Below are 12,622 nucleotides of genomic sequence, written 5' to 3'. Positions count from 1 at the left end.
TCCGAAAAAAAGAACCAAAAAAAAAAAAAAAAAAAAAAAAAAAAGAAAATATCATCCTGAGTGAGGTGACCCAATCACAAAAGAATACACATGGTATGCACTCACTAATAAGTGGATGTTAGCCCAAAAGCTGGGTATACCCAAGATAAAATCCACAGACCACATGAAGCTCAAGAAGGAAGACCAAAGTGTGGATGCATTAGACCTTCTTAGAAGGGAGAACAAAAATACTCACTGGAAAAAATAGGGAGACAAAGTGTGGAGCAGAGATTGAAGGAAAGGCCATCCAGAGACTTCCCCACCTAGGGGATCTATCCCATATACAGACATCAAACCCAGACAATATTGTGGCTGCCAAGAAGAGCATGCTGACAGGAGCCTGATATAGCTGTCTCCTGAGAGGCTCTGCCAGAGTATGACAAATACAGAGGCAGATGCTTGTAGCCAACCATTGTACTGAGAACGGGGTCCCCAATGGAGGAGTTAGAGGAAGGACTGAAGGAGCTGAAGGGGTTTGCAACCCCATAAGAAGAAAAACAGTATCAACCAACCAGAACCCAGAGCTCCCAGGGACTAAACCATCCCTAGAGTACACAGGAATGGACCTATGACTCCAGCCACACATGTAGCAGAGGATGACCTTGTTGGGCGCCAACGGGAGAAGAGACCTTTGGTCCTGTCAAGGCTCAATGCCCCAGTGTAGATGAATGCCAGGGCAGGAAGGTGGGAGGGAGTAGGTGGGTGGGTGAGGGAGCACCGTCATAGAAGCAGGGGGAGGGCAGATGGAATAGCGGGTTTCTGGAGGGAAAACCAGGAAAGGAGATAACATTTAAAATGTAAATAAAAAATATCCAATAAAAGGAAAAAAAAAGTTTTCTAGGGGTTGAGTTTGCTGAGAAGATCTAATTTGGGCTAAAGTTATTTAAAAATATTAATATTCTCTAAGTCGACGTTAAAATATATTAAAACACATTTGTGAGCTATGAAATATATGTTAAAATATAGAATTTATATGCACATGTCTCCGTGGGTTCTGGGGATCAAATTGGGGTACTTACACGGCAAGCACTTACTATCTCCCTAGCCCAGCAAGCGCAGGCTTCATCAGACACCCACACACACGTTTTTAGATAAGGTCTCTGTGTAGCCCTGGCTGACCTGAAGCCTGTAGGCGAAGGTGGCCTCAGACTCACAGAGACCCACCCACCTCTGCCTCCTCGTTGCTGGGACTAGAGGCATTCGACACTATAGGCAACATAAGATTTGTTTTAATTTGTGTGTGTGCACACAGGCACACGTGTACACACTCACATGCATGCAGATACCATATAAAGAGGCCAGAAGAGGGCGGTGGGCCCTTGGGAGTTGGAGGTATAAAGGTTGCTAGTCTCCATGTGGGTGCTGGGAACTGGACTCTGATCTGCTTCGAAAACAGCAGATGTGCTTAGCCACGGAGTTCTCAGTCCCTTTTGTGTTTCTGTCTCCTTTCCCTCCCTCGGGTCTTACTCTGAGGTCGAGGCTGGACCGTGGGACAATCCCATTGCCTTGTCATCGAGTGCCACACCCAGTTCCTCGGGTCTTTTCTTTCCTTCCGGAGGCAGGGTCTCCTGTTTCTCAGGCTAGCCTTGAACTGCTGATCCTCCTGACTTCATCTCCCAGAGGCTGGGGTTGTGGTCATGAGTCACTGTGTTTGGCTCCTTTCCCCCTTCATCTGTCCTGGCCCAACCCCGGGGATTTTGTGAATTCTCAATTCTTCATGCTGCGGAGAGCTAAGGGGGCAACTGCAAATGAGAGAATACATTAATAAATTAGGAAACGCCAGTTGCCCTCTGATAATAAGATTATTGTTATGGATGAGGAGGCTTGATCCAATGGATTTTTGATTTGAGAATAATTATATCCAGTCTAGGAGGGGGCCAGCCCTCTGGGAATCTCCAATATGAAATGGTACTGTGGAGCACTAAGAAGCAGTTTGAGGATGCAGTAAATTCTGGGCTTGTTTAGTTGTTTGTTGGTTGTTTAGGGTTTTTTTGGGGGGGGGAGAGGGGATTCAAAACAGGGTTTTTCTGTGTAATCTTGGCTGTCCTAGGAGTTCTCTAAACCAGGTTGGCTTCGAACTCGCAGAGAACCACCTGCCTCTGCCTCCCACGTGCTGGGATTAAAGGCATGAGCTGCCACCGCCAGGCAGAGAGGTTCGTTTTTGAGACAGGGTCTCACTGCGTTTCTCTTGCTGGCCTTGAACTTGCAGAGATCCATAAACTTGACTGGGTTTATTTGCTTTGGTTTTTGACACAGGTTCTCTCGTAGCCCATGTTGGCTTCAAATTCGATATATAGTTGAGGATGACCCTGAGTCCTCCTGCCTCTTACTGCTTAAATACTGGGCTTGTAGGCATCTACCACCGTGCTTAGTAGGGCTAAGTTCTTTATGCAGAGGTACAAGAAAGAGTGGGTTGAGTCCTGCCTAGGGGAAGTCCTGACTATAGCTCTCAGCTGTTTCAGAATCACTTGCAGATAATGTGGAGCTTGGTAACCCACTATAATCCTACCATTTGGAAGTCTGAGGCAGGAGTTCAAGACCAGCCTGGGGTACCTAGTAACACACACGTACACACACACACACACACACACACACACACACACACACACACACAGAGAGAGAGAGAGAGAGAGAGAGAGAGAGAGAGACAGACAGACAGACAGACAGAGAGAGAGAGCGAGAGAGAGAGAGAGAGAGAGAGAGAGAGAGAGAGAGCAATTTCAGTACTCTGTAATCCCAGTGTTCAGACAGGTAGAGGCAAAAGGAATTCAAAGCCATCCTTGACTTCATTGTAAGTTCAAGGCCAGCCTGAGTAACATGAAACCCTGCCTCAAAAAACAAAAAGGAAAAAGACAGGAAAAGAAATCCCAATAGAGCTAGGGATGGGGCTCATTGGTTCCAGACCCTGCTGTATATATAAACACGAGTTGAGTTTGAATGCCATGTGCTGGAATAGGGTCTAGGCAAGGCTGCACATGCCTGTGACCCCACAATTGAGCGGCAGAGGTAAGGCACTGTGGGGTGCTCCATGGCCAGCCATCCTAGCCAAACCGGTGAGCTTCATGTTCAGTGATAAATCCTGTCACCAAGGGAATAAAGCGGAAAGAAATAGAGGAAGACACCTTTCACTTTCCCCTGACCTCCGTGCTCACAAACATGGATGCAAACACGCGCGCGCGCGCGCGCACACACACACACACACACACACACACACACGTAAGCATAAACCCCCACACATATACCACACAAACACATTCCAATTTAAAAAAAAAATAACATAAGCCAGGCAGTGGTGGTTGCATGCCTTTAATCCTAGCACTGGGGAGGCAGAAGCAGGCAGATCTTTGTGAGTTCGAGGCCAGCCTGGTCTACAGAGTGAGTTCTGGAACAGCCGGAGCTGCACAAAGAAAGCCTGACTCAAAACAACACCCTCCCCCCCCCCCCAAAAAAAAACCCCAAATAAATAAAATATATTTATGTATTTGTAAAGGTACATATATACAAATACACATACACACTATCTACCTATCTCTATATATCTATACATAGATATAATTTTTTTGTAAAGAGAAGGGATGGGGGTGCAGCTGAGAGGCGGGATGCTTATGTGGCATGTGAGAGACCCAGTCTTGCAAACCAGTCAGGCGGCCCATGGATCCGCACTTCTGGGTGTGGAACCAAATTCCTTTTCCCTTCCACCAGCCAGGGCCTCACTACAACACACAGGCCAGGGTGGCCCTCCCTGTGAACAAGGCATGGAGAAACAGCAGACATAGCACTAGAGCTCCGATAGGGTAAGGTAAACTGGACATCGTCTGCTTGCGTTCCCACATCTTCTGAACCCACCAGGCAGCTTAGACTCCGCCCCGGCGGAGCCCCCGTTTGAACCTCGCTCAGACTCTTCTTGGCTCTTTTACCAGGTCACATCCCACATCATCATGGGAAGTCAGTGTGTTGGGCTCTTCCCAGAAACTGGAATGAAGATAGCTCACATGTGAATGGGCACATAATGGGTCAGAGCAAAGATATGCAGCTGATTGAGAGAGACACAAAGGCTGGGGCCCAAGCAAGCCGTGACCTTTACCCTTTGACCTCTGTTAGCATATCTAAAGGAAGAATGTGTCCCGGGGGTGGCCCTGTGAAGGACAAGTTAGTCCAACCAAATATTTCAAGATCTATGGGGAGGAGGGGTCCTGGCCCTTGGTCTCAGGCGGCCTTGTGGTCTGATAGAGACTTTCCCTCTGGCCTCCTCCGATGTTTTCTTTGGTGGCCTCTTTCCACCTCCTCCTTAAATGTGGACGTCTGCTGCTGTCCTGTCTGCTCTTCCACATTCCTTACATGACAGCATCTACCCCGGGCTCAGCTTCCTGTGCCTACCCTGGACTGAGTTCATCTCCCAGCCACACTCGGCCTTTTTCCAACGTGGTGTCTGGTTGGTAAGGGCACTTGCTGTTGAACTTGAAGGCAGGTGTTTGATTCCTGAAACCCACACCATGGATGGCGAGGACCCACTCCTTCAATTTGTCCTCCAGTTGTCAGACACTCAGTGAGGCAAATGCACCACTGTTTCCATGGGTAACGTGCACCGACGACTCCCCTCCCCCCCCACAGATCAAGTTCTAAATAGAAGTTTCCTGTGAGTTATTTTGAGATAGCGTTTTCTTGTGTAGCCCAGGCTAGCCTTGAACCATCCATCCTGCTTTAACCCCTGAATTATTGAAAGCATAGCCTAGAGTACTATGCCCAGCACCCTTGGAATTTTTCATGATTTTATTTACAAGAACCTCTTAAAAGGCTCCTGACTTATATGGCTACAGACCCTAAATGCTTAGAACTATTTCTGGTTTTGATCAAAACCCTTTAACTAGATTGAAATGTACTATAAATTACTATTAACCTGTACTTTCCTGGGCTGCAGCACAAGAGTGCTTGAATTTGAATACACACGTGGTGGTATTGTACTGGAATTCATATGTTGTTTATTGAGACAAGGACTTATTCTATAGCACCGACCCTATATAGACCAGGCTGGCCTCCCACTCGCAAAACTCTGCCTGCCTCTCCCTCGTGGGTGCTGGACTTGAGCATGCAGCAGACCTCGTGTAACGTGTCCCTGGACGTGGTAATCTCAGGACTTGGGAGGTAGGGACAGGAAGATTCAGAATTTGATGCCAGTGTGGGTTCCACAGGACAACAGTCTCAAAAGTCAAAATACGCGATTTGTTCTTGAGCTGGGCACAATGATGTCCCTAGAACGTTAACTTGGGAGGCTAACAGAGTGGGGGAGGTTCTTGCATGGACCTCCTAAGGTATACAGTAAGTCCAACTAACCCGGGCCACACAGTTAGACTCTGACCCAAAACAAAAGTGCTTGGTTGCTTTTGGGCGTTATTCAAATTCTCCTGCTGCCACAGCCCCTGCACGATTGGCCCTGCCTTCCTATCTAGGCCCTGTCGCTTGGCACCCTACCATTGCGTTGGGGTTTGGCATCCCGGGCAAGCATGAGCCCAGGCTGGTAACTTAGCTGGATTTGGTTCACTTGGTAACTCTACCTTTCCTATTCTGTGTACGTTTCCATGACATTTGTTAGAAACGGTTGGCACCAGCCGTGCAGGCAGCCACAAGGAGCAGGACTGACAACAGGGCCCTGAAGTATACACTCTTGGCCAAGACAGAGCCCACTGTCATGGGTCAGGCTTCATGGTGGTCACCTCACCCTCCTTCACATTTCAGCAGGGAACTGAGGTTGTTCCTTTGCAGGTGACATTCACGCTGGCGTTGAAGGGTCCAGAGCACATGGGTGAGAAGGGTTTTAGGCCAACAGAAGTCTATGAGCTAAGGAAAAAGATGAGGGCAAGGCATTCAGTGGCTCCAAGTCTGGGTGCTTCTGTGTTGGAGAAAAAAATCCAAGACTGGAGAGCAAATTTGGGTTCAGATCACTGTACCATGCATGCCCCTTCCTTTCTTTCTTTTCTTTTTTTCTTTCTAATGGCCACTTTCCATATCTCAAGCTAGATCTTAGTGGCTCTGAAACTTTGGGAGGTCTGGATTTAGTTGAGGTTTTTATGAGTCAAAGGATGCATGTGCATTCCTAAAGGTTCTAAAAGGTGGCTCAGGAAGCCGTCGGGAGCACAGGCTGGAAATGGTGACTGGAGCCAAAGAGACGTCAGTCCAGGTGTTAGACGGGAATGCCAAGAGCAGCAGGCAGAAGGACCAGATTCCAGAGCACTTTGGGAAGCAGTGGCAACAGGACTTGCTTGTAGATTGTTGCTGGACTGGGACAGGAGAAGTTGAGAAAGAGTGACGTGGGTGTTTAGAGCTTCGGGCCCCTCACCCAATCGCCATCCCAGTTGATCGGGGCACAGGACCACAGAGATGGGACACTGGGCCTTGAGTAGCTAGGATACGTAGCCTCAGAGGTGTGGCATCCCGGCAGGGAAGGAGGCTGGGATTTAAGGATGGAGGCTGGTCGCTGGAGAAGTATGAAAGCGGACTAATTGAATTTAACAGGGCACCTCTCTGAGACGTGTCCGAGAAGGTGGGGCTTTGGCTCCCTGTGGAAACCAGTGGAGGAAGAGTCCATGAGAGAGGGGAGGAGGCTAAAAAAGTGGATGGTAGGGTACAGGGGTCCACTCCTGTCATCCCAGCATCTTAGAAGTAGAGGGAGGAAGATGAGAAGTTCTGGGTTAACCTTGGCTACGTCATGCTGTTCAATAGCAACCTGAGCTCCACAGAAACACCATCTCCAGGGAGGAGGTGGAGCAAAGACCAGGGAGGGGGTGGGGCGAAGAGTGTGTTGCTCAAGGCATCACTGGGGCTCTTCGCAAGTCTCAGCAATGACAGCTGCATATCAGGAGAGGAGAGCTGACCTTTCTCTTATCTGCTCAGAGACCAGATGCTTCTGCCGAGCCTGGGCTTACTTCCATGGTCTTTCTCACCCCAGTCTGAGCAGCCTTCTCTGCTCAGACGCCTTCTGCTGAAGGGTAACTCATGAAAGAGGGGAGCCCGGCCTGGTCTACAAAGCGAGTACCCGGAGAGCAAGGGCTACACAGGGAAACCTTGTCTCTAAAAACAAACCAAAAAAAAAAAAAAAAAAAAATGGAGAATGCTGGCCTACCCTTGTTATTCTTCAGAGACAGATCCCAGAGCTCAGCACAGAGCCTGTGCGACAACGGTGTGACCTCCGTTGCCTGCTTTGCCTGGGGCTTTGGGGGTGGGTACTATCTCCAGGCGTGGATGGACTCTGCTCTGAGTTCTTGAGTTTGGACATTTCATCCCTCATTACATCCGTCTGTCCATCGGCCTGTCCATCCTGTGTCCTACTTAGGAAAGTCATTTGATCCCATTTACCTATCTGTGTGTCATAGCGGGTGTGTAGACATCAGAGGACAGCTTGTGGAGTCAGCTCTCTCCCGTCCTTTGTGTCCCTGGGTTTCAGTCATGGTGGCAGGTGCCATTACACCCTCTTGCCATCTGTAAGATTTCTTTTTATCCTCATTGTACGCGCGGATGATGTGCGAGGGCGGGGGTGCAGGCGCCTTGGCACTTGCGTGGAAAGTAGAGAAGTCTATCTCCATCTTTACATGGCTACTAGGAATTAAGCTCAGCTTGGCAGGCTTTACCGCAATAGCGTTTACCCGCCAAGCCATCTTACTGGCTTCATCCCCCTTTGCTGGTGTCAAGTGTCTGCAAATAGTTAAAGCCATCAGCATGGTGCTGGGGACTCCAGTACTCCTGGGTCGCTTTACTGACCTCCCTTACTTAGGGATTATTACCCTCATTTGTAAATGAGTTGGCCAGGCCACACTTGAATGAGTAAATGGCAGAGGAGAGTCAAACCTAGGCTACAGTCCCTGTTCTGTCAACTATCCATGTTAACCCATTGTGGAAAGTGACCATCCATTCACTATCCAGAATGAAGCATGTATTTTTGCTTGTGTGTGTGTGTGTGTGTGTGTGTGTGTGTGTGTGTGTGTGTGTGTGTGTCAGTGTCAGGGTGTGCATGGGTGTACATGTTAGCACATGCACCCTCACACACTTGGGACCAGAGGAGGGTGTTGCCTGTTCTGTCTTTTCCTTTTTCATTTGTCCCAAGACAGGTTCTACCATTGGCCATTGAACTTGGAGTTTGTGGTCCTCGGCTAGGTTAGCTGGGAGTCCCAGCAATCCTCCTGTAGCTACGTTTCATATCTACAGATTTAAAAAAAAATCTTTAGATGGGCTCTCCCTGTGTACCCCAGGTTGTCCCGGAACTCTCTTGTGTATCTGAGGATGACCTTAACCCCTGACCTTCTTGGCTCTCTCTCTCCAGTGCTGGAACTACGTGTGTGCCCCAGCCCGCTCTGTTCTGCAGATTTCCCTATTCTGTTGGTTTTACATAAATGGGATCCGACAGCAGATTGTCTTCTGAGGCTCTGCCCTTAGGATAATGTCTTCAGATCTGCCTGGGCTGAAGCAGGCATTGGTGCTCTATTTCTGGATCGTATGTTTGTGGTTCTCTGCTGGCCACACTAGGAATCTAATAAGTATTTTGGCTAGGTAAACATCCCAGTACTAAGCCAAATACCCAGACTCTCTATTTAACATTTAGATTTGAGAGGCTCCTATATTCTTTTTCTTTTGTTTTAAATTTAATTAGCTTCATTATTAAATTAATTAATTAGCTTCATTATAAAAATAAAAACAGCTAGGCGTGGTGGCATCTGCCTTCATTCCCGGGGGCCAACCTGCTCTGTGTAGCCGGTGCACAGATATCCAGGTCCAAGCAGAGAGACCCATCTGTCTCAGAAAAATAACAAAATGAAAACTTGGCCATAAAAGCATCACGCAAAAAAAAAAAAAAAAAAAAAAAAAGCATCACGCGCCAAAATTATTCATACCCAAGGTCTACACATCTCAATCAACTTCTGAACAATTAGAATCGTCTTTCCGAAGCTGTTAAGCCTCACGGCCACTAATGATCAAATACATTTTATGTACTCGTCCAGCACCAGAAGTGTTAGCAGTTAGAACTAGAAAAATAATCCTTGGCCGAGCCGTGGCGTGCACACCTTTGATCCCAGCACTCAGGAGACAGAGGCAGGTGGATCTCTGAGTTCGGGGCCAGCCTGGTCTACGGAATACTCACTGTACTCTGGACAGTCAAGATTATTATATAGAAAAACCCTGTCTCAGAAAAACCTAGAAGTAAAAAAGGAAAAGATAATCCTCTTTCATAACTTGGGCCCTTTACCAGCATTCAATTTTAGAAAAAATATCGAAGTTCAACAAAATAGCTCAGTGGATAAGCTGCCACTGGGAGGAGAGCAGGCGTTTCAGGCCATCCCTGTCTGCATAGGGTTTGAGCCTAGCCTGCTTATGCAAGACCAACACGAAAAGGTAAAGGAAGCTTCTGTCCGTTGTGTTGCTCGTGGCCCAGAAATATCTTAGGTTCAATGGGGTCTCAATAAATCTTGCAGAAAGAGCCTGAGAATGAATAAAACACACCCCCTGGAGGATTTGCTTGCATAGGCTAGTGAGTTAATTAATTAATTAGAGCCGGGCTCTCACTGTGCAGCCCTGGCTGGCCTGAAACTTGCTAAGTAGACCAGACAAGCCACGAACTCATTGACCCACCTGCTTCCTCCTAAGTGCTGGGATTAAGAGCATGTGCCACCACGCCCTCCCCCTTTTAAGTCTAAATCACATTTATTTATTTTTCCTCTGCATATGCATCTGGGTTTAGTTTGTACAACAAAGGTGTGAAGGTCAGAGACCAACCCGTAGGGTTCTCAGGGATTGACTGAGGGTCATCAGGCTTGGCTGCAAGTGCTTTTACCCACTCAGCCACCTTTAGGATTCTGGATTTTTTTGCTTCCCATTGTGTAACTAACCAGTAGTGTTGTGACACACTGATAACTAACTTTAAATTGGAAAAAAATAACCCACAAAAACTTATACTACAAGAGTACTTTAAGTTAGACTTTGCAAGTATGCATGGCAGCTGGCTGGAACCAGAGAAGAAGAAAGACCTTCTACGTGGGGAATCACCTGAGCATCCATCTTTAGGCTCTTTCCACAGGCTAGCCCATTTTCCACAGGCTAGCCCATTTCCCACAGGCTAGCCAATTTTGCAGCACTTCCCATCCCCACCTAGTAAGTTCCATATCTTTGAGGACAGAGAGGATTTAATTATAGGAAACGAGAATCAGTTTAGAACGGCTGTTAACTTGCTGTCTCTGATCTTTCATCCTGCAGCCCTGAAATGTTCTGGAAGTTATGGACCAGCAAGACCTTCAGGAAGAGAGAGGAGGATGGCAGTGGTGAGCAATAAGGCCTTAGGTAGGCTAGAGTGCTGCGGACACGATAGCATTGAGTCGGGCAGCTGGGGCCTCTCAAAGGAGAACTTTAAAAGCCAGCCTCCTGATTTAGAAATGGGTGTGATAGGCAGGTCCTTGGACTGGGATGAAAGAGGTGTCACCGAGAGATTAATCTGATGGCCTTGAGCTACCCTCCGGATCTTTGGGAGCAGTGCGAAGATGAGGTGCTTTAGAAAGTTTTGCATTACTCACAGGGCCCAAACCTTTCAAACTTGGATTTAAAAAACCCCATCGAAACCCCATGGAAACCCCATCGAAACCCCCTCTGCCCCTGGATTAACATGCAGCTTCCTTGGAGTTTATCTTTCCTTACTGTAAGACTTCAAAGCCTCAGGGAGATGGCTCAGTGGGTAAGAGCAGCTGCCCGCAAGCCTAGAGGACCAGAGTTCAATCCCTGGGATCTGCAATAGTGCAAGGAGAGGACAGATTCCTGTCATCTTCACCGGGACATTGTGATGTGCCTGGCATGCCCTATAAGTAAATACATAATAAAATCACTTTAAAAAGAAATAAAAAGACTTACTGATAAGTTATTTCTCCGTCGGTGAAATGAGCCAATTCAAGCCAGGTTAGAATATATTAAATGCAGGTTTGTTGGGAAGTGGCTTAGAGAGAGAGTTCACCTGCCCCAACCCAAGGAAGGAGTCCAGGGAAGTTGCTGTGGGAAGGGAGAGAGAAGGGAGGGAGGGAGGGAGGGAAGGAAGGATGGAGAGGGAAAGGGAGGGAGGGAGAGGGAGAGAGAGAGGGAGAGGGAGGGAGAGAGAGAAGGAGAGAGAGAGGGAGAGAGAGAGAGAGAGAGACCCCCCCAAAATCTTGATTATATAGAGAAGAATGTGTGGGGGAAGGGCAGCCCTGCCCCTGGGCTGGAAGTTCACTGTTGGGGGCAGGGTGTGGGCCAGGTAAGGGCTGAGGGATGCTGGGAGAACCTGGAGGCCAGACCTGCTTTGATATGTAAATATGCATCTCGGCCCCTCCTCAAAAACCAGACATCTACTCATTTTACCTATTTTTCTTGGGGAAGCCATTATTTATATATTACAATAATTAGGGCTATATCATGGACTAGAATCCAAGAATGTGTACTCTTCTGAGATAGGTTCACATGGGGCATGTCACCCCTTCTCTGTGCTGTGAAGGGATTCACTTGGTGGCAGATTTGAGATTCTGCTGTACCTGGCAGACTCCGGTGATGCACCCGAGTAATCCGGACACAGCATGGTGGAAGTAGGAGGTTTGGGCTCACCGAATTCCCCGAGATCCTGTTTCAAAACACATGAATAAACAAGTAAGCAGGAGTGGATGCCCAGGAGGACCTGAGTCATCTAGGGGACAGTGGGTCCCCCCCTAGGCAGCAACCATATGAAGAAATCAAAGTAAATCAGGAATCCAAGATGGCACCAGGACAGCCAGTGTGAGGACGCTGAGGGGCATGGTGATGGCTCACACCGTCAGTCCCAGCAGAGGCAAGGAGACCTTAGTGAATTTCAGGCCAGCTTGGTCTACATAGAGTTCCAGGACAGCCAAGGCTCCGCAGTGAGACTCTGTGTTTCAAAGGAAGGAAGGAAGGAAGGAGGGAGGGAGGGAGGGAGGAAGGAAACGGACAAATAGACAAGCCTGGAAGTCTAGTAACAGAATTTCACGCTAGCTCCAGTTTAAAAACAAGAAGAAAACAAGTCAACATGTAGTTTAGAATAAAGTCAACTTAATCATGGTATACTATTTTTTTTAGTTCATTTGTCTATTTTTTACATTGTGGGGGTGTTGTTTATTTTGCTTTTGAGGCAAAGTCTCACTATGTAGACCAGACTGGCCTTGAACTCACGGATATACACCTTCCTCTTTAGTACTGGAATTACAGGCTTACAGTGACATTAATTAATGAGTTAATGTGTGTGTGTGTGTGTGTGTGTATTTGTGTGTTTATGTGTGTGTGTATTTGTGTATTTATGTGTATGTGTGTGTGTATGTGTGTGTGTGTGTATAGGTGGGCCATGATGTGAGTTTAGAGGTCAGAGGATAACTTGTGAGATTCGAATCTCTCCTTCTGTTATGTGTCCCAGGGATCTAACTTATCAGTCCTTCTCAGAAGGCACTTTACCTCCTGAGTCATCTCACAGGTCCTAGAGCACTCCCTCTGCGCCCTTCCCTACCCCCAGGTCATTTCCATTTGAGAGCCATCAGATTCACTCATAACTGTGCTTGCCACCAATCCTGATGGCCTAAGC

The 12,622-nt window shown here is 47.7% G+C and overlaps 1 protein-coding gene across 4 annotated transcripts in view; it reads left to right on the top strand.

The window, feature by feature from the left end:
- Window positions 1-12,622, top strand: part of Ccnd3 (cyclin D3) — a 95,504-nt gene that overhangs the window by 66,416 nt on the left and 16,466 nt on the right. For 2 of the 4 annotated variants that reach the window (XM_063266663.1, XM_063266667.1), the window contains one exon: window positions 10,276-10,359. The exons of 1 other annotated variant lie outside the window; for it this stretch is intronic. The gene's annotated coding sequence lies outside the window, so the exon portion shown is untranslated. The remainder of the gene's footprint in view (window positions 1-10,275; window positions 10,360-12,622) is intronic. One more of the 4 variants, XM_063266666.1, reaches the window with a different exon arrangement.

Source organism: Rattus norvegicus, chromosome 9 (genome assembly GCF_036323735.1).
Source record: "Rattus norvegicus strain BN/NHsdMcwi chromosome 9, GRCr8, whole genome shotgun sequence".
In the NCBI taxonomy this organism is placed as follows: domain Eukaryota; kingdom Metazoa; phylum Chordata; class Mammalia; order Rodentia; family Muridae; genus Rattus; species Rattus norvegicus.
Note: the sequence above shows the minus strand (reverse complement) of the source record. Positions and strands in the feature narration are given on the sequence as shown.